The sequence below is a fragment of the Lissotriton vulgaris genome, chromosome 5 (genome assembly GCF_964263255.1).
Source record: "Lissotriton vulgaris chromosome 5, aLisVul1.2, whole genome shotgun sequence".
Taxonomy (NCBI): Eukaryota; Metazoa; Chordata; class Amphibia; order Caudata; family Salamandridae; genus Lissotriton; species Lissotriton vulgaris.
In genome coordinates, this window is record NC_141693.1 from 394,934,935 (window position 1) to 394,954,245 (window position 19,311).

At 50.3% G+C, this 19,311-nt stretch overlaps 1 pseudogene; it reads right to left on the minus strand.

The window, feature by feature from the left end:
• Positions 1 to 1,755: 1,755 nt before the first annotated feature.
• LOC147710938 (signal recognition particle RNA) lies at positions 1,756 to 1,979 on the minus strand (annotated as a pseudogene).
• Positions 1,980 to 19,311: the final 17,332 nt, after the last annotated feature.

Genomic DNA, 19,311 nt, shown 5'->3' on the forward strand with positions numbered 1-19,311 from the left:
AAGGGCCAACAAGGAGCCGCAGCTCCTGCACTCAGAACGGCCCCAGCGAAGTCCCCAGGGACAGCACCCCCCAAGACAATGCGATAGTGTACCATGAACATGTGGGGGGACGACCACGTCGCCGCCCGACAAATCTCCTCAGTGGAGACACCCATGAAGGAGGCCCAGGACACAGAGACACTCTCGTGGACCGACCCTGGACCCCCGCCGGAACCACCGAACCCAGTGAAGCATAGGAAAGGACGAAAGCCTGATTAAGCCAGCGACTCAAGGAGGAAAGAGAGGGCTTGAGGCCCGAATGAACAGGACCGAAAGTCACAAACAGGCCATCACACCGGGAAAGGGAAGACGTGCGCTCAAGGTAAACTAAAACTGCACGCCGGACATCCAGCAAGGACAAGGGAGGATCCGTGTCGGGAGGGAACGTAGGCAAAGACACCTCCCGAGCCCGGTTCACCAGGGAAGGAACCTAGGGAAGGCAACGGGGGCCATGACGGAGAAGCAACCTGTCCGGCAAAACCCGCAAGAAGGTAGGGGAGCGGAGGAAGGACCTAAGCTCGCCCATACGCCCAGCAGACACCACCGCCACCAGGAAAAACCACCCCAAAGGTGAGAGACCGCAAAGCCACCGAGGCCAGGGGCTCAAAGGGAGGACCCTGAAGTGCTCGCAGAACGAGAGGAAGATCCCACGGGGGAGACAGGCAGAGCGTCCGAGGGCGACGGAGAAAACAAAACCCGGAGCAAGCGAGCCACCAGGCACTCCAGCCCGTCGAAATCTGGACTGCGGAACGCCCGCAAGGCCGCCCACCGGGCCCTCAGGGAAGAAGGGGCCAAGCCCAAGGAAAACCCCTTAGTCAGGAAATCCAAGACCCTCAAGGGATCCACGGAGGCGGGGTCAGCACCCAGCCGACCGCACCAACGCGAGAAAGAAGCCCAGTGCCGGGCATAGGAAGATAAGGTGGAAGACCTGCGGGAGCCATGCAGTGACCCCACAACCCCAGAAGAACAACCCCGAGCAAGCAGCGTCACCCGCTCAAGAGCCAGGCCTGCAGACGGAGCCGGCGCAACACCGACTCCGGTAGCGGGGGGCCTTTCAACGGAAAGGGCAGATCCGGGAACGGCCAGTAGGCCCGAGCCGCCAGCTCGTAAAAGAGAGGGTACCAGGGGCGGCGGACCCAGCCGGGAACCACCAGAAGTACCCTGGCTCTGTCCAAGCGAATCTTGCAGAGGACCCGGGGAATCAGTGGGAACGGGGGAAAAGCGTACCGCAGACCGGAAGGCCAAGTGAATGACAGAGCATCCACCCGCCACACCTCCGGACCCGGGAGGAGAGAGCAGAACTCGGGAAGGAGGGCAGAGTCCCCGTCCGCGAACAAATCCACCAGAGGCAGACTGAAGTGAGACACCAGGCGTTGAAACATCACCGGGGCCAGGGAGAGACAAGGCAAGGAAGGAAAAATCCGACACAGTCGAACCGCCTCCACATCGTCGGACCCCGGGAGATAGACAGCCCGAAGAGACAGGACTGACGCCCCCGCCCAAGACAACAACTCCTGATTCAGCAACCAAGGGAGCGAACCTTGCACCCCCCCAGAAGGGATATATAGCTCCACACAACCTGGGAGACAGGCCAGACCAAGACATGGCGACCCCTTAGAGAAGGAGCAAAATTGACGGCAGGCCAAGAGGACTGCCACAACTCCCGATAGAACGAGGAGCAGGATGCGGGCAGGCGAACTCGAGAGGCAAGGTCACACTATATGTCACAGGCTGTGTTACACCTCCACACACAGGCGCCGAACCGCTACCGATGGGCAAGAAAGCTGTGGCCAGCACAGTTTCCAGCCCGGGTCGGCGCACCACTCAGTACACAACCCGAAATTCCAGAGTACCCCTCTAGAACACCACATAGATACCCTACGTAGCATGGACACCCGATCAACACAGCAGAGTGCAGCCCAGCACCCCTGAGCTCAAGCTCAGCCTCCCACGTATGCCGAGGAGGCAACGGACGAGACCACCCAGGACGGGGAAACCAAGGAGGCAAGACCCCCGGGGAGGCGAGACCCCAAGTAGGTACCAACCAGGCCCGACCCAGCATAACTCCCGAGAGCAGACGAAATCATGCAGCTAGTAGGGAGGTACGGCCGCAGGCCTCACCAACCAGCCAACCCCACACCAAACGAAGCAGAGGGGAGGACCGGGCCCAGGCACACGACCCCCGAAGGAGGACAGGTCCGAGACGGGCACAGAAGGGGCCACGGTTCCCAGAGCAGGGAGCCGAGGGAGGGGATTCAACGGAAGCACCTGCAACTGATAGAAGAAACCACCAATCGCAGAACCGGAAAAAACCAACCGGCCCTCAGACCAACCCATGGGACATGGAAGGAAGGGGACCAGAAAAAGCAGCCACGCCGCCGAGAGCCAAACCGAACACCGAAGCGCGGAATGGCGGGATACAATTACACATAACCCAAAACAGGCCGAATACATCCCAGAAAACCTTCCCGAGCTGACAGAGGAAGGAGTAGATGTCCGAACCCCCCGAGAAGGGGGGACCCCGAGGAAGGGCCGCATGACAAGCCAGACCGAACGCCGGCCAGCCAGCCCAAAAAACCCAAGACCCGAGACAGACACGTCCCAAGCCGGGACGAAACGGCAGGGACAGCCCCCCCCCCCCCCCCCCCCGGGAACCCCCCGGAGGGAGATGGCCGAAAGCCAGGATCTAGTGGCGAAAAGGGAGCGGCCGTACCAGGACGAGACCGTGCAAGGCCGCAGGCCCCAACCCACGAAGGGGCGAGACGCCCTCACCCACAGGCGGACGAGGAGACACAAGGTTGGCCGAGTTACGGGCAGGATTCGAACCCTGGCCTGTGAGGGCTGTCCCCACCAAAGGTACAAGACATACCATTAAGCTATAACACCTTGGTCCCAGGGGAGCGGGCCCCAAACGAAAGGACAGGAGACAGCCAAACAGGCCACTCGCCGAAAACACAGTCAGAGAGCACACCCTCGCTGTCAGAGGACAAACCCAGACCATACTCCCTCAACGCCCAACACGACGGACGCAAGCAGAGGAATGGAGTCCGGAGACATGCGGAGAAAAACGCATCCAAGAGAACCCCGGGAACAACCACCGCCGCCGGAGGAGGGAAGCGCAAGCCAACCTAGACAAGCGAGAAACCCACCATCCACCCCCCCCCACCACCTCCGACGGAGCGGGGCCATTGAGAGGGAGTCGAGGCGAGGGGGCAGGGCAACCCGCCGCGCAAGGAGCCCCCAGAAGGGACAGCGCAGTAAAACAGGGAGACCCCGCAGACGGCGACAGAAGAGGGGTCAGAACCCCCGCCTCCCTGAGGAGACCAGAAGGCACAGCAACCCAGAAGAGCAAAACTCACTTGAGTCCGGCGCATCCTGACGGCTCAGGGCGAGCCTAGGACCGACTACACAGCCCACATCCCCACAGGAGGAAACACGGGCCCCCAGGGCGCCAGAAAGGGAACACAGAAAAAGGATCCGTTCCCACGCCTTTCCGCGCACTAATAGAACGCGCAAAGCTCTCTAGCAAGAGTCGTCAACACTCTGAGTCTATTCAATCTAGTTTGTGAAAAGGTAAATGAAAACCAATCAGCATCCCCATGTGAGGCCCGCACACACAACCACGGCACGGCCCCGTGCAAGTACGGCTGTAGAAGCACCACGCGCAAATCGAAAGCGCCACCGGAGCTCGCAGTCTCAAAAATTAAATGCCCTCTCCGAGGATCGAACACAGGACCCACCGAGTAAGAGACAGACGCGCTGCCTATTGCCCTAAGCAGGCCGCGTCCAAACAGCTGAGCCAGCAGGGGAATGCCGCGCATGACCGATGAAGGCATTCATCGGCCGCACCTGGTGGCAACCAAACCCCGCCCCCAAGAGGCAGGAGGCGCCCGGAGCCAACTCCAGCGCGGCAAACCGCCGCGGGCCGTAATGGAGCCAAAAAAATCCCGAAGGTAGGCGGCAGCGACCAGCGCCGCGTTACCGAGACCCAGGCCGGCAGGAGGGGAGCACCCGGACCCGGTCAGCAGAGCCCCCGAGGACCCGCAGACAATTGAGGTAGGACCGAGCCCGCCCCCGCCGCCGCGCCGCCTAAACAAAGAAGCAAAGGCCCCCAGTAAGTGCCGCCCTTACTCCGAGGCTCCCCACCCCGGCCGCCCCCCCCCCCTGTAAACCCCTGGTACGCTATAGCAGCACCTAACCGGCCCCACAGGACCGGGGGAAGGAAGAGGGGGGGGATTTTGAGTTTAAGGTACCAGGGACCGCTAAAGCAGGATCCTCAACCCCAAAACCCATGGGCCAGCTAACGCCGGCCCATCTTACCTGCACAGCGCCTCTGGAGAGAATCGCGCAGAACAAAAAAAACAGGCTGTTGGTTGGGCCGGCCCGCCTCTTATAGAGGTCAGGTGTGACTGGTCGGCCATGTTGGGAGGGGGTGGGAGGCTTTTTTTACTTTGGAGGGTTCTGTCGTGGAGCTGAAGCTCACTTTGTAACTCATGTGGCGAGGAAGACTAACGAGGAGGTAATAAGTGTATCGGGATCCAGTGGGGCTCCCTAAGGTGTGTTGTGATGTGGGCTCGTTGTGAAAGGGTGAGGATTTGCCTGGGTGCTGCGATTTCTACGGTCTGCTGTCTTCTTATGAACTGGCATGTTGCCCCTGCATACAGGGTGTTTTCATAGTCTAGTTAACTAGTCAATAGGGTTTGGGTGATCATTTTTCTGGTGTTGTCTGGTAGCCACTTGAAGGTTTTCTTCAGCAAACTTAGGGTATTGAAGAAGGATGAGACCACTGCTTTGACTCGGGCGGTCATGTCCAGTTGATTTTCTAAGATGATTTTTAGTATTCTCGCTTGTGAACAAGGTGCAGAGTGGGTCCAAAATGAGTGAGCAACAAGGTGGAGTCCCAGGGCAAGTCATCTTTCCCAAAGTTCAGGACTCTAGTCGTGTCTGAGCTCAGTTTGATTCAATCAGGGAGAAGAGAGGTGAAAGAAATGGAAAGGTAAGCCAGGGTGTGACCAATACAAACAAGTGCACACATTATATAAATACATTTGAATCTAGAATCACACTAACCGTGTATTATAATGGTGTAGTGTAAAAAGTGTGAACTGAGCAATGCAGAATTGGGGAAACACAGGTGCAATGTTGTTATTAAAAGAACATAAAGCAAAAAGTAATGGGCTGCATTAAGAAACAATTCATGTAATAATTGATTAACAACTGGAAAAAAATTCAAATGTATGTAATGGGTATTGAAATATATGATGTAGTCCATAGTTAGGTAGTAAGTTGACGTTTCACCCCCTAGGGTTCCATTGACCAGGGCCATCATCGAGACTAATTGCCAAAATACATTTGTCAAAAGAACGCTAAAGAGTTCGGCTAGAGCACACAATAGTCTAGAAGCAGAATAAAACATCACAGCCAAAGGTACAAACGAAACATGAGATGTGTAGAAGAAGGAAATTCAACATTTCAAAAAATCCTCTAGACAAGAAGGTCCGCTTAGCATAGCAATAAAAAAAAAAACTTACTAGGTAGCAAGTGTGTCTAAGTCCAAAACGAGGTCAAGAAAAGACAAACTCCATCACCAAGAACACAAGTGAGGAGATGAAACCCAAACATGATGAACCTCTATAAGGGCACAGAGAATCCAAGGCCAAAGTAAAGAAGGCTTACATGGGATCCGTGTACTTGTGTGGAAGTGTTGTTTCTGTTCCTGATCACGGTTTGCTTCACATGGTATGCTGGCACTTCCAATGAGACTTTTCTGCCTCTCTTTGCTGTGTGGAATGACTATATTGGAGTTCCCCTATAATAAAGGTCCTCTAGGCTGGCTACACTTATTGTAGACAGCCTCCTTTTCTTTTGGCTTCTGTAAACATGACTGCAGGCCTGCCAACTGTAAATTGTATCAGTTAAAATAACCAGTTTTGACACCTCCCTTTCAAAAATGTACAGCTCATCCCTTCATATGCCTTACTGCCCATAAGACAGGGTCCATAAGACAGGGTGCATGGTATTTAAAAGTAGGGAATGTAAAAGGTTAATGTCAGACGTGTTTACAGTGAAAAGGCCCTATATTTTATTAGAAATCTTTTAATATAGCAAGGCAGGTTGCTCCAAAGGAAAAAACTGGGTTACATTATTACCTTTAATTAGGTAATTTCAGTTTGCTAGAAATATAATTAAGGGACTCATTGTAATAGGTATTTCAAGTTCAATTTAATGGTAAAATCCAATTTCAAATGACTGTTAAGGAAAAACGTACTGTTAGTTACTTTTCCCTACCTAATGCCTCTTCAGGCCCCTTTGCAATTGTACCCCCACTCTGTAAGTCATTAATTAGCATTTGAATAGGTGAGAAATGCCTCCAAGGAGCAAGCAAAATTCTGACCTGAACAGACGGAGATGGCCCCACTGAACTCGATAGAGCATTCAAGCTTTGCTGAGAGAATCCTTGTTGCCATTAAAGTGTCATATCCTAGTTGAATGTCACATCAGCTTGACAGAGCTGCTTTTTTATATAACAATTGGGGTGCCCTTGAAAGAGGTATTTTCTATCACAAGCAAATGTTAGCCCGATATTTGGGCAGGGCCCTTCTTTTGTCACCCCCAACGAAGCAGGCCCCAATCACTGTGGTCTTCTTTTTGACATTATGGTGTCAAAACATATTTGAAAGGTCTGCTGGGTTTACATATAGCACATGGGGCACACTTCAAAAGAGGGAAAAGGATGCCAAAACAATTCTAGTGTATCCACTGTCTGGTTGCTGAAAAATCAGCTTTTGTTCTGCCAGCACTCTGTCTCTGGGCTTGCTGTGGGTACAAGACCTTCCTCAAATGGAATTATAGTTTTATTATTATGTTTTAAATTATTTTACTTATCATTTTCCATCATAAGAAGAAACAATGCTGCACAAATCAGAAATGGACATGTATGCTTACATCTTCCAAGTAACCAGGAAATACCAGAATTTGGCAGTGAATGCAGTAATCGAGTGAAAGCTGGAAGGAGAAATGAATCAATACTGAGGGTGCAAGTAGTGAAAACAGAGGATTACACATACTTATATGCATATAAACAGACAGTGGTCTACAGCACGAGAAGTGATAAGGTCCAACATGTTCAATGAACTGTGCAATCTGTGTCATCAGGTTCCAGTGTTAATAGGTAGTCTCAGATGGGTTGCCACATTTCATTAAGGCTGGAAGTTAGAGGTTGTAGGAGGCATACATTTTGCTGGTAGTATCTCAAAATGTCACATATTTTAGCCAGGCATTGGTAGGAGGACCCTGCTACTACCCCAATAAAAGGCTGTTCGTAGCTTCGCCAGCAGCAGCTCCATGACTGTGAAGCATCTCAGACCCCGAATCAACAGTTTAACATACTCCAACTGTGCCATCAATATGTCAGGGTCAACTGCACCATCAAACATAGTTGAAATCAAAGTATAAATCGCTTCCTAGAATGCCGGGATACCGGGGCAATTTTAAGTCAGATGTAGAAAATCGACATGGTCAGCAGCACCTTAGGACATTGATGTGATCTCATGTGATCCAACCTAGCTGGAGCTTTTAGCATAGTGTATGCTCGGTGTAGATACTTATAAATAAGTAATTTGTGTCTATGGTTGTTAGAGTTAAATTTAGTCTTCATGTAACAGTAGTCCTAGGTGTTATCAAGAATGGAATGCCGCGGATCATGCTCCTAAGCAGCCCTGGACTTCTCTGTACTAGCCGTGCTCAGTACCAAGCAGTTGTAGTAGAGTCGAGAAACCAATCAGCAATCTGCCACTACCTGTGGTTGAGATGACTAAAGACAGGGAGGGGTGGAGGCGCTAGGGGGCGCACAGCGGAATGGCTGTGTAATCCGCAGCTCCGCCGGACGACCGAAAACGTCATGGTCTGTACCTGCCTCAATGCCCGCTATTCCGCCAGCTGAACACATCCTAAGGTGTGTGAACACACCGAGAATGTGCGGGTAAAAGATGGAGTGAAACAACACAAGCAAAAGTGGTGAAAGCAGCGTGGATCTGTGAGCGGGGCTGCACAGCGGGCAAGATGGCGGAAGACGCAGCTGCCGATTCGAGTACTACCGGAGCGACACAGTGATTAGAGCAGAGAACAAGAACACTGTTGACGCTGGAGGGGCGAAAAACATAAAAAACTGCTGGGACAAGTTCAATAATTACAAAACCGCATATCGGTTCACAAGTGCCGAACTGCAATGTCCTCTAAGCACCCGGGTATACGTTGGGACAAAATGGCGGCACCCAAGTAGCCAGAGATTGGCAAGTGTAAATATCCATATTAACAGCCAACAACTGCGGGGAAAAGTAATTAATGCTGCGCATGCCTCACCTGGGCCTGAACTATGCATTGAGGGTAACGGCTTTGCTCAAGCAAGGGAGACATCGTAACCCAGCCGGTGTTGCTGATTCTGACGCTGAGATGGCAAAACGGCGCAAAACTGTATGCCGAGTCTGTCGATACAACCATGACTCCTAAGTGCTGGGGCTATCAATGCGCTATGGCTAAGAAGAGGGAAACGTGCACCAACTACTGAGGTTCGGAGGCGGGGTGTCACTGCGGCGTCGGACCAGGCGCTGCTTCGCACTACGGGGGATCCTCCTTAACTGCTGGGGCTGAATAAAGATCGCCATTAAACATACATTGGGAGACTAGGAGGTCCAGATGGGTGTTGCACACGGGGCCCCCGAGCTCAGTTGAACAGTGGTACGGCATGCAGCGCACACCTACTCACATGGCGCCGTGACTAGTCCACAGCAGAAGAAGCGCCTGACCCACTGCTATAAACGTGGCCTCCAGACACATATTCCAACCCAAGAGTCAAAACGGCGGCATCAGCCAGGACCACCAGGTTCTCAGTCCAAACTGCGAAGCCGACAATGCCGCTGTCAGTAACGATGGTGAAACCTGACAAACAGCAACAGAAGATATCCTTCGAAAGTCAAAAAGCACCCAAAACCTCGGAGCAAATGGCGGAAAGAGATGGACCAGCAGACCCAGTGCCCGGCAGCAACATGGAAAAGATATTGCTATCTATCCAGGCGAATCTGCAGGACATTAACGGCAAGCTGGATAACTTAGCATGCAGGATGGACGGCATGGCTGCAAAGCAGGAAAAACATGGCGAGAGGCTAGACACGGCCGAAACTCGCATTTCAGCTGTAGAGGATGAATCACGCATAACAACCACCAAATGCGCCGGCATGGAACGCGTCCTGGAGGTGATAAAAGTGAAGGAGGAGGAGTTGGAAGTGCGTTCAAGGCGCAATAATGTGCGCATCACAGGCCTTCCAGAGACGACAAACACCGGGCGAATGGAAGTATACGTAGAGAAGCTATGCAAGGACCTATTCGGAGAAGAAGCGTTCTCGCCAATCTTTATTGTGGAAATGGGCGCACAGGTCCCTTGCACCTCGTCCACCACCTGGAGCTACGCCTAGGCCAATAGTAGCGAGAATACTGAAATATCGCGACAGAGATACCATCTTGAGACTTGCACGCGAGAAAGGAACTGTCACCCACCAGGGAAATACTTTAGAATTTTACCCGGATCACACCACAGCAGTACAGCAAGCAAGGAAGGAATTCGCATCCGTGAAGGCCAAACTTAGGGATCTTAACATCAGTTATTCCATGCTGTACCCGGCCAGATTGCGTGTATCATGGGAAGACAAGGCAGTGCTGTTGTCGTCTCCTAAAGCGGCACATGAATTCGTAAAAAAAGTGTTGAAACAAAACAAAGCTAATGTTCGTGATGAACAACATCAGGACTCACAATAACGGTACTGGTAAGGACCCCTAAAGAAATGCGGTAAGATATCACATGCTTGATGTAAGGTTGGGTGGTGTCATGGTGAGAAACATTAACAGATGAAACGTGATGCCTCCCAAAACAGTATGGAAGACCATGTACTGCAACAAACATTGTATAGTTACTATGCCTACCAACTAAGCCTCCTATTACTTCGAGTACGGAGAATTGGTGCAGCTTTAAGTAATTGAACATGATGCTGACCCACAACATGATCTGAAATCTCACTTACATTTACAGTCACGACCAAAGGGTCATTGTCTCACTAATCCCAGACCTTCCGGAAAACCCTTATTGTGATGTGCTGCACTCTGGGGGTGGGTCGGCATACTTTATCCTTCCTGGTGATTGGCGCACAAAGACAGATCCTTGTCTATGGATTGTTGGGGATGTTGATCTACGCAGATTATGGCATCCGTACTGTCACGAACAACCTTATAATTACGCTACTGCATGTGTAAATGTTACATGTAACTGTACGTCTTACAACTCGTTGCCAGTTTGACACATGAGATAAAGTGCTTGTTGAAAAGCGCTACAGTGAGGAAATCCCTGAACTGCTGGCTTCTTTCCGGTGTGAATGTCATGATTTGCGGAGGCACTGATGTCACTGCTCACAGACTTTATTCAAGTTCTTGTTGGCGGTGGGTGGGGTAAGGGCAGCCAGACATACCACACGTGAGTGAATAGACCGATAAGTGAGTCGTCCGCATCCATTAAGTTGGGTGCTGAGTTGTGCCCCAAGCGGACCTCCACAAGGGTATCCCCCACATAGGTTCTGTTATGATGGGAAATGTTCTGAAGTTCTCTAGTTTGAAGGGTATGTATCAAAAGGGAATATGGATTCGGCAGGTTTGGGTTGCTGGAGTGGGTGGGGGGAGGGGTAGGGATATTGTTCATGTTGAGAGACCAAGAAATTTTAAAAATGTCAAGATCCTGTGTATTGTATGGCAAAGGGCTAATCGGCCACGCGTGACCGCACACATTGTAGTGAGTTTGGATTCTGATCCTGTTTGTTATTTGCTCCTGGCATGTTCTGTACCGCCTTCTCAATGATTCAGGAAAGTAGAAATACAGGCAGAACACATTTAAATTTCCTAACGTGGAATATCAGAGGATTTACACAACCAAAGAAAATAAGACAGGTGTTTGCCTATCTAAACAGATGGGATATAGATGTGGCTATACTGCAGGAAACACACATTGCGCCTAACACACATCAGCATATAGGCAAACGCTGGGCCGAGTCGTCTTACACTGCTACGTACTCCTCTTATTCGAGAGGAGTGATCACACTGATCCGGAATGGCGTGAACTTCACGGTGCATCGGGTGGTGAAGGATCCTAATGGGAGATATGTTATAGTGTCCGGTACATTACGTGGGCAACGAATAACGCTCCTTAACGTGTACGGTCCGAATGTGGATGCACCCGAATTTTTTCAAGAAGTGTGGGGGCATTTACAGACATTCACAAACACACACATCATATGTGGAGGAGACTGGAACGTGACTATGGTGGATGGTGTGGACCGTTCCCTACACTCCTCAGAGCAGCACAAGCAGGCAAGGGCGAAATTAGATCATATGCTCACGGACCTGTCGTTAACAGATATCTGGAGACACAGACATATTCATACACCGGGGGCCACTCACATTTCAGCGTTCCACAACAGTTGGTCACGTCTGGACTACTGGCTGGGCACGGATAGCATTACATTATGGACACGGGATCTGTGCGTCCTACCAAGAACACTGTCAGATCATAACCCTGTATTGCTAAAACTCACAATACCGAACAACACACCGCCCCGTTCCACTAGAGCATGGGTACTCACAAACTTTCTCTCAGGGGCCAAATTTACTGTGCGGTTCGTGTCCGAGGGCCGCACTGGTGGGGGAGGGGGCGGGGCTAGAGCAATAAAAAAAAACTGTGACCATGAGGTTGAACACAGGTCCCTGCAGCGGACGCCTTCGTCCACTGAGCTACCAGACCCGGTATATATATACCTCCCTCCATCCCTCTATCTCCCTCCTTGTCTTCCTCTGTCTCACTCACTCTGACTGTCTCACTCCCTCTTCCTCCCTCACCTTCGCTCTCCCTCCCTCCTTCTCCCTCCCTTTCCCTACCTCTCCTTCCCTCCCTCACCCTCCTTCCCTCACCCTCACTCCCCTTCCCCCTTTCCCTCCCCTTCCCTCACCCCCTTCCCTCTCTCTCTCCCTCCCTCCCCTTCCCTTCCCTTACTCCTCTTCCCTCCCCTCCCCTCCCCTCTCCCCCTCCCTTCACTCCCCTTCACTCCCCTCCCCTCCCTTCACTCCCCTCCCCTCCCTCCCCCTTCCCTCACTACCCCCTTCCCTCACTACCCCCTTCCCTCACTACCCCCTTCCCTCACTCCCCCTTCCCTCACTCCCTCCTTCCTTCCCTCACTCCCTCCTTCCTTCCCTCACTCCCTCCTTCCCTCACTCCCTCCTTCCCTCACTCCCCTCCCCTCACTCCCCTCACTCCTCTTCCCTCCCTCCCTCACTCCTTCCCTCCCTCCCTCACTCCCCTCACTCCTCTTCCCTCCCTCCCTCACTCCTTCCCTCCCTCCCTCACTCCCTCCCTCCCCTCACTCCCCCCTTCCCTCACGCCCCTCCCCTCCCCTCCCTCCCTCCCTTTCCCTCACTCTCTCCCTCCCCTCACTCCCCTTCCCTCACTCCCTTTTCCTCCCTCCCCTTCCCTCCCTCCCCTCACTCCCCTTCCCTCTCTCCCTCACCTCCTCCCTCCCCTTCCGTCACTTCCCCTCCCTCACTACCTTCCCTCACCCCCTCCCTCACTCCCCCTTCCCTCACTACCCCCCCTCCCTCACTCCCCTTCCCTCACTCCCCTTCCCTCACTTCGTCTCCCTAGCGCCAACTTGACCCAAGAGGGTATTAAAGCGCTTTACATTTAGGATCATTGCGTTAAAAGTTACATCAGTTACAAGAGCACAGTAAGGTACAGTATACATCATGTTCTTTAACTAACCAGCCTGAGAGGTCAATGAAGTAATTCAGAACAAGATCTCACTAATACACAGTTAATATTAAATAGTCGAGCTTCGCATTTAATGACAATATAAGCTATTTAAACAGAAAGCATGACACATTTTGGATAACTAGTGGCAATAGTCCTTGGGGGGAATTCTCTTTTTTTTTAAATGACACAGAAATGTTGACAGTACGTTTACTCCATTTTTAAGTTTTTATCATATTTGTTCATGAGATTTGTTACAAGACTTACTTTACATCGTTTGACGACTCAGCTTTGGTTCTTAGAATCAAACCAGAGCCCTGGCACGGTTATCTCCAAGGCAGTCTGTGCCCCCCACCACCCCTTAGAAATAAAGCATCTCCCACTCCCCTGATTGCGTACATCTCCAAACCCCACACGACACAAAAAAACTTCATAAATACTCAAAATAATTCTCACATACAATAGGCTGTAAAACACGCAAACTATTTGAGCACCAATAAAGCGATCCGAGGACCTGTGACGGGTATGCAAGCGCTATAGTAAAACGCTAAAAGTATCATCAAATGAGGTCGGAGCACAAAACATCACAAACAAGAACACCCACACAATATTCCGCTAGCAAAGGTAGTATCCATCCAGCTAACAACGGTCCTGGGGCGAGCATAAACGGTGTGACATTCACTATAATGCCGGGCTGAGTCATGTGTACGAATAACCTCTCCGTGACATCATGAACACAAGGATGAGCACGGGATCTCAATCATCAAACAGATGCATTCTGAACTTCAACACAACCAACTGGAGTGTCACACCTGAAAACAACAAGTTTGAGAAAAAATGCGCTGGACTAGAAGAAGGGGTGCTTCAAGGCGCTAGAATCCTTTTGTAACTCAAAGCCGTGCACACCCTGGGCAAAAAAAAGAGCTGAGCCCCATTATTAAAATAAATGACCCCCCCTCCTCCCCAATATACCTACAACAATGCTATACATATAGACTGGACGCCCTGCTCAAGGGGCGCCTCGCACACCTGTCTGTCACCGGGCTGAGAAAGCTTCCCCAGCGCGCGCAGACACACAGCCCCACCCGAGCACTTCACAGCCATTTGCATGTGAATGGGGCTTTTCACCTCCTCTTAGCGCCCCTGCAGCTCCACTCTGGCCTCCTGGGATGAATCGCCCGGCCCCACAGAGAAGCAGAGTGTCTGCAACCAGCAGTGTTCGCAGACACTCTTTGAAAAAGTTTTTTTTTAAAACACGGGGCGATGTCTCATGGTCCGCGGGCCGCCACGGAAGGCTTGCCGGGCCGCTATTGGCCCGCGGGCCGTACTATGAGTACCCGTGCACTAGAGGTTCAATTCCCGTGCCCTAACTGACACCATCAATACAGCGATTAAGGAATATTTTCAGATAAATGCACCAGTGGTCGAGGACCCAGGCCTGTTGTGGGAGGCCTTTAAGGCCTCGATAAGAGGCGTGTGCATAAGCGCTACAATAGGCATATTGAAGGGCATTAGACAGCAGATAAAGCGCTGCGAAACGCGCATGAAAGAGCTGGAAGTGGACTTTGAGTCCACTCAGGGTGTCACACTACTGGAGGAACTGCATCAAATGCACACAGAACATCAAACACTTGTCGAAGATGAAATAAAATACCTAGATCGGAAACATACTGCCAGATCTTTCGGTGAGGGGGGTAGACCTGGCGGCGTACTTGTGAACAGAATATGCGAGGGCAAGGGACACCTGGCTATACTGCGCATGAAGTCAGGGAATGGTACACTACAGACACAGGCCACAGACATTCTGAATAGTTTTGTTGACACGTATAAGACACTATACAAATCACAACCAATAGAGACGGCGGAGGAGATCCTCAGATATCTGGATGATGTGGCAATAGGTTGGCTGTCGGATGGCCAGAGAGAATATTTGGCACTGCCTATTACGGTAGAAGAGGTGACTGAAGTGATCAAATCACTTCCAAACGGGAAGGCACCTGGCCCGACGGGTACACAAATGAATTTTATAAACAATACGCAGATGTCCTTGCGCCCTACATGGTAGAAATGTACGGTGCGTCTTTCGAACAGGCAGAGTTACCCCCCACAATCCGAGAGGCTGTGACAATCGCCCTTTTAAAACCCTCCAAAGACCCGGAAGTGTGCAACTCTTAAAGACCGCTATCGCTTATCAATGCGGATTCCAAAATACTCGCGAAACTGCTGGCGGTCGGGCTGACTCCACTGATGACGAAACTGGTCCTCCCAGACCAAGCAGGATTTATCCCTACGAGGGCAACATCCCACAACACTAGGTCACTGTTTGCCCTTTCGCACTATCTTCAGCCTTCCATGAAAGCAGTGGCAGTCATTCTCGATGCCGCCAAGGCTTTCGACTCCATTGAATGGAGTTATCTGATTACCATTTTGAACAGAATGGGTTTCCCCAAACGCTTCGTACAATGGGTGTCATTGATATACACCAAACCGTGCGCCCGAGTTCGTGTGAATGGTTACGTATCTGACATGTTTAATATAGAGCGAGGTACAAGGCAGGGATGCCCTCTTTCGCCTTGCTTTTCGCGCTGGCACTCGAACCATTGGCCTGCCTGATAAGACAAAACTACAAATCATCGGCTCTGCGGTTCAATTCCAGACCGTTTCATATCTCGCTATATGCAGATGATATGTTGCTATACGTTTGCGATCCTAACACGCATCTAAATAGGCTGCTAAGAGAGTACATCAAATTTGGAGGTCACTCGGGATTGGCCATAAACTGGTCCAAATCCTCCATTATCCCTCTAACGGATGCGAAGACTCCCTTTGACACTGAGTATCCACTAGAATGGCAGCAAGATCCATACGATATCTGGGTGTGATGTACCATAGAGACCCTGAGGAGGTTATAAGATCGAACTATGGATCAGCAATCTCCAAATTGGAAGACAAGGTGCAACGTTGGATACAACTGCCATTATCTTTGGCAGATCGCATAGCGATCGTAAAAATGAATGTGTTACCTAAACTGTTGTACCTTTTTAATAACATCCCTATCACACCCCCTGGAGAGGTTTTCCGCCGCATAAAATCGCTTGTACTGAAGCTCATATGGGCAGGCAAACAGGCCCGCGTGGATCTTCAAACACTAACTCTTCCATATATTCGTGGAGGTTTCGGGGTGCCGGACTTCCTATTATATTATTTATGTGCTCAGGCGCGGATTTATGACGTTACAACGCATGCTTTTACAACGCATGCCTTTACAACGCAGTTTTTACAACGCATGCCTTTACAACGCATAGTGCTTTGGGGCGCTGGATAGTGAATAGTTTAATTTATTATTCCAACTCCAGTCCCTGTGGATAGTAGGGAAGGTGTTGGATAGTACATTAGACCTATTCCATATCCTAGAGCGCCCCCCAGCGCAATGCGTTGTAATGGTTTGCGTTGTAAAAGTTGCGTTGTAATGGTAGTACGTTGTAAAAGTTTCATTGTAAAGGTTGTTTACCCTCAGGCGCAATATGCTGTTTATTGGTACCATGAGATACCGTACCTCACTCATACTGCCATCGAGGAGGGAGACGCGGAACCAGTCCCATTGACAGCAATCCTGTCTCATGTCAGGCAGCCCCTTCATGCTCAAGACATCAACACTATAGACACCACAGTCAAAGCCTGGCGGAAACTGGGGCAACTGGCACATAAAACCCCGTTATACGCACCTGCAATGCCATTACATCACCATCAAGCGTTGTCAGTAACAGGTGAAAAAGTGGGCATGTCACTGTTACAACGAGCAGGCATAAATAGAATGGGGGACCTGTTTCATGAGGGCACATTTCTAGACATTGAGAACCTAACATATATCCAAAATAAGTCGCCCATGTTCCGCTTCACGTATTACAGATTGAAACGTGCGATGAAAGAACTTTATCCTACATTCCCCGACGAATCAGAAATTCTAGGCACACTACAGCTGATTATTACAACCCAAGACCTATCGCACCTAGTATCAAGGCTATACTCCACAGCACAGGCTGAAATATCACACACCACTGAAAAGGCTAAAGCACGATGGGACATGGTATTAGAAGATCCATTGACAGATAAAGAATGGCAGCAAACGTGCGCATTAACACAAATACTCACTCCAAATGGTAACCTCAGAATTATACATTATAAGTTTATACATCAGGCATACTACACACCTGTGCGTATGCTTAAATTTGGCCTACAGGACGAAGACAGGTGTAAGAGATGTGGAAGAGAGGGCGCAGATTTCACACACTTGGCCTGGTCCTGCCTTAAGGTACAAGAATTTTGGGCGGAAATCACCAACACGCTCTCTACTATGATAAAGGTAGAGGTAGAATGCACAATACGATCATGCCTGCTAGGAATCGTACCGCAACTTAAAGCCACCAAGCGCAAATTTTGTGTGATATCCCTACTACTGGTCAAACGACAGATTGCGCAATGCTGGCACAGTAGGAAAGTGCCAAAGACATCTAGATGGCTGGATGACATGTCCAGCTGTAGAGACAAGTTATTAACATATGAGGAAGAGCTCCCGGCGAAATCTAGGCCCAAGGACATTTGGGGTTACTTCACGAACTACATGAGTACACTGGAGATGGACACGGATGAATGATCTAACTATACTAGCTGCAATGTAAAGGCTGAGGTTGAGAGGGTAGTGGGCTGTACTGCCTAGTCAGAAAATACAAGACAGAAATTGAACAGATTGCAATGTTATAACAGCTTAATTGTAATGGTCTCTATTTCAGGTCCCTAAGTTATGGTTATCTGTTTATTGTTGGTCATCTACAAAATAATCATAAACTGTAAGACTTAATATGATGCATTACGCCGCCGGACCTAGCGTTGTCGGCCGAAGGGCCGTGTAAATCATTCATTGGTCAATTCTATCCATTGTTTTTTTTTTTTTTTTCTTTTTCTTCCATCTTCACCACCTCGAAGCCGGCCCCGGGGTTGTAGGCTCCTGGCCATGTATGATTATCAAAGGACAATAAAGGTCTTACAAAAAAAAAAAAGACAGGGAGGGGTGCTATTCAAGCGATGAAAGACAAAGTTATCCATGGGTACAGATACTCTCTGGGGGACAGTAGCTGTACAGGCGATCGCACTACCATTCACAAATAGATCTACCACAGTGTGCAATTGGTAAGCTAGCAGGGTACGCTGTACCAGCCTCTCCTGTGTCTGAGGGAGCCACAGGTTGTTGAGGAGGGGCAGGTTTGGGGAGTACAATAACCCACATCCCGGATAGCGTCACAGCCAAAACGAAGCCCTGCAGGTCGTGGAAAGGGTTTGAATATCAGTATGGTCACATGGGAGTCCCAGGGCAGGAGAGAGGACAAGGTGGAGGTCCTGTGCCTGGTTCCTTTACAGTTTCAGGTAGGGGATTCTGGCATCTGGATGGTACAAATGATAAGCGAAGTGGGATTGTGCTGCTAAATAGTATAAGTGAATGTCCGGAACTGTGAAGCCACCGCGTTTGTATGGAAATGTCAATGTCTCTCATCGAATTCGGGGGTGATGGCCCGCAAAACAAGATGCGTTGGTCAGTGCAATAAGGATATTTAAGAAGAAATATAGGAAGCGTGGGAGGGACACCATCTTGATTATAGCAGTTAGTCCCATGATGGACAATTATATTTTGATCCATTGCTCCACTTGTGAGGTAAGTTTGTCGATGGCAGGACCATAGCCTGCTGTCTGTGTAGAATGATGCTTAGATATTTGGGGGAATCCATGTCCCAGCACAGGGGCGTACTCCAGGTCACAGGGGACAGTGGCCTCAGTAAGCAGAAAAAGTTCTGACTTACCCCAGTTTATTGTTAGGCCAGAGAGATAACCACAGCATATAATCTCACTATGAGGGGCGGGGACAGATCACGTACAAACAGCAAAATTTCATCTGCATTCATAGATGCTAGGAATGGACCAATTTAAAGCCAGAGCCCTCTGTGTATGTGACGTTCCTGTAAATGCCTACCCAGTGGGTCCAAGGCTATAACAAAAAACAAAGATGAGAGGGGACATCCCTGGCTCATTCCTCTGGTCACCGGGAAGGCTTCAGTGAGTGTGCCATTCACGCTCAGACATGCCGCAGGGCCAGCATATAGGAACATGATGACGTTGCAGAAGCCATGGGCACCCCTGACTTGGCTAGTGTCACCTTCAGGAATGGCCACTCCACCTAATCAAATGCTTTGTTGGTGTCCAGAAGGGCAACCGCAGCCAAGAGGGTCAGAGATATCTGACTCAGCACGACAAAGATAGTGCAGATGTTGATCGCAGTGGAGCGTTGCGGGACAAGGCCAGTCTGCATGGGAGAGATTATCTGCTCCATCAGCAGGGAAAGATGTGTGGCAATGACCAATATTTTGTTATCGTGATTTAAGATGGAC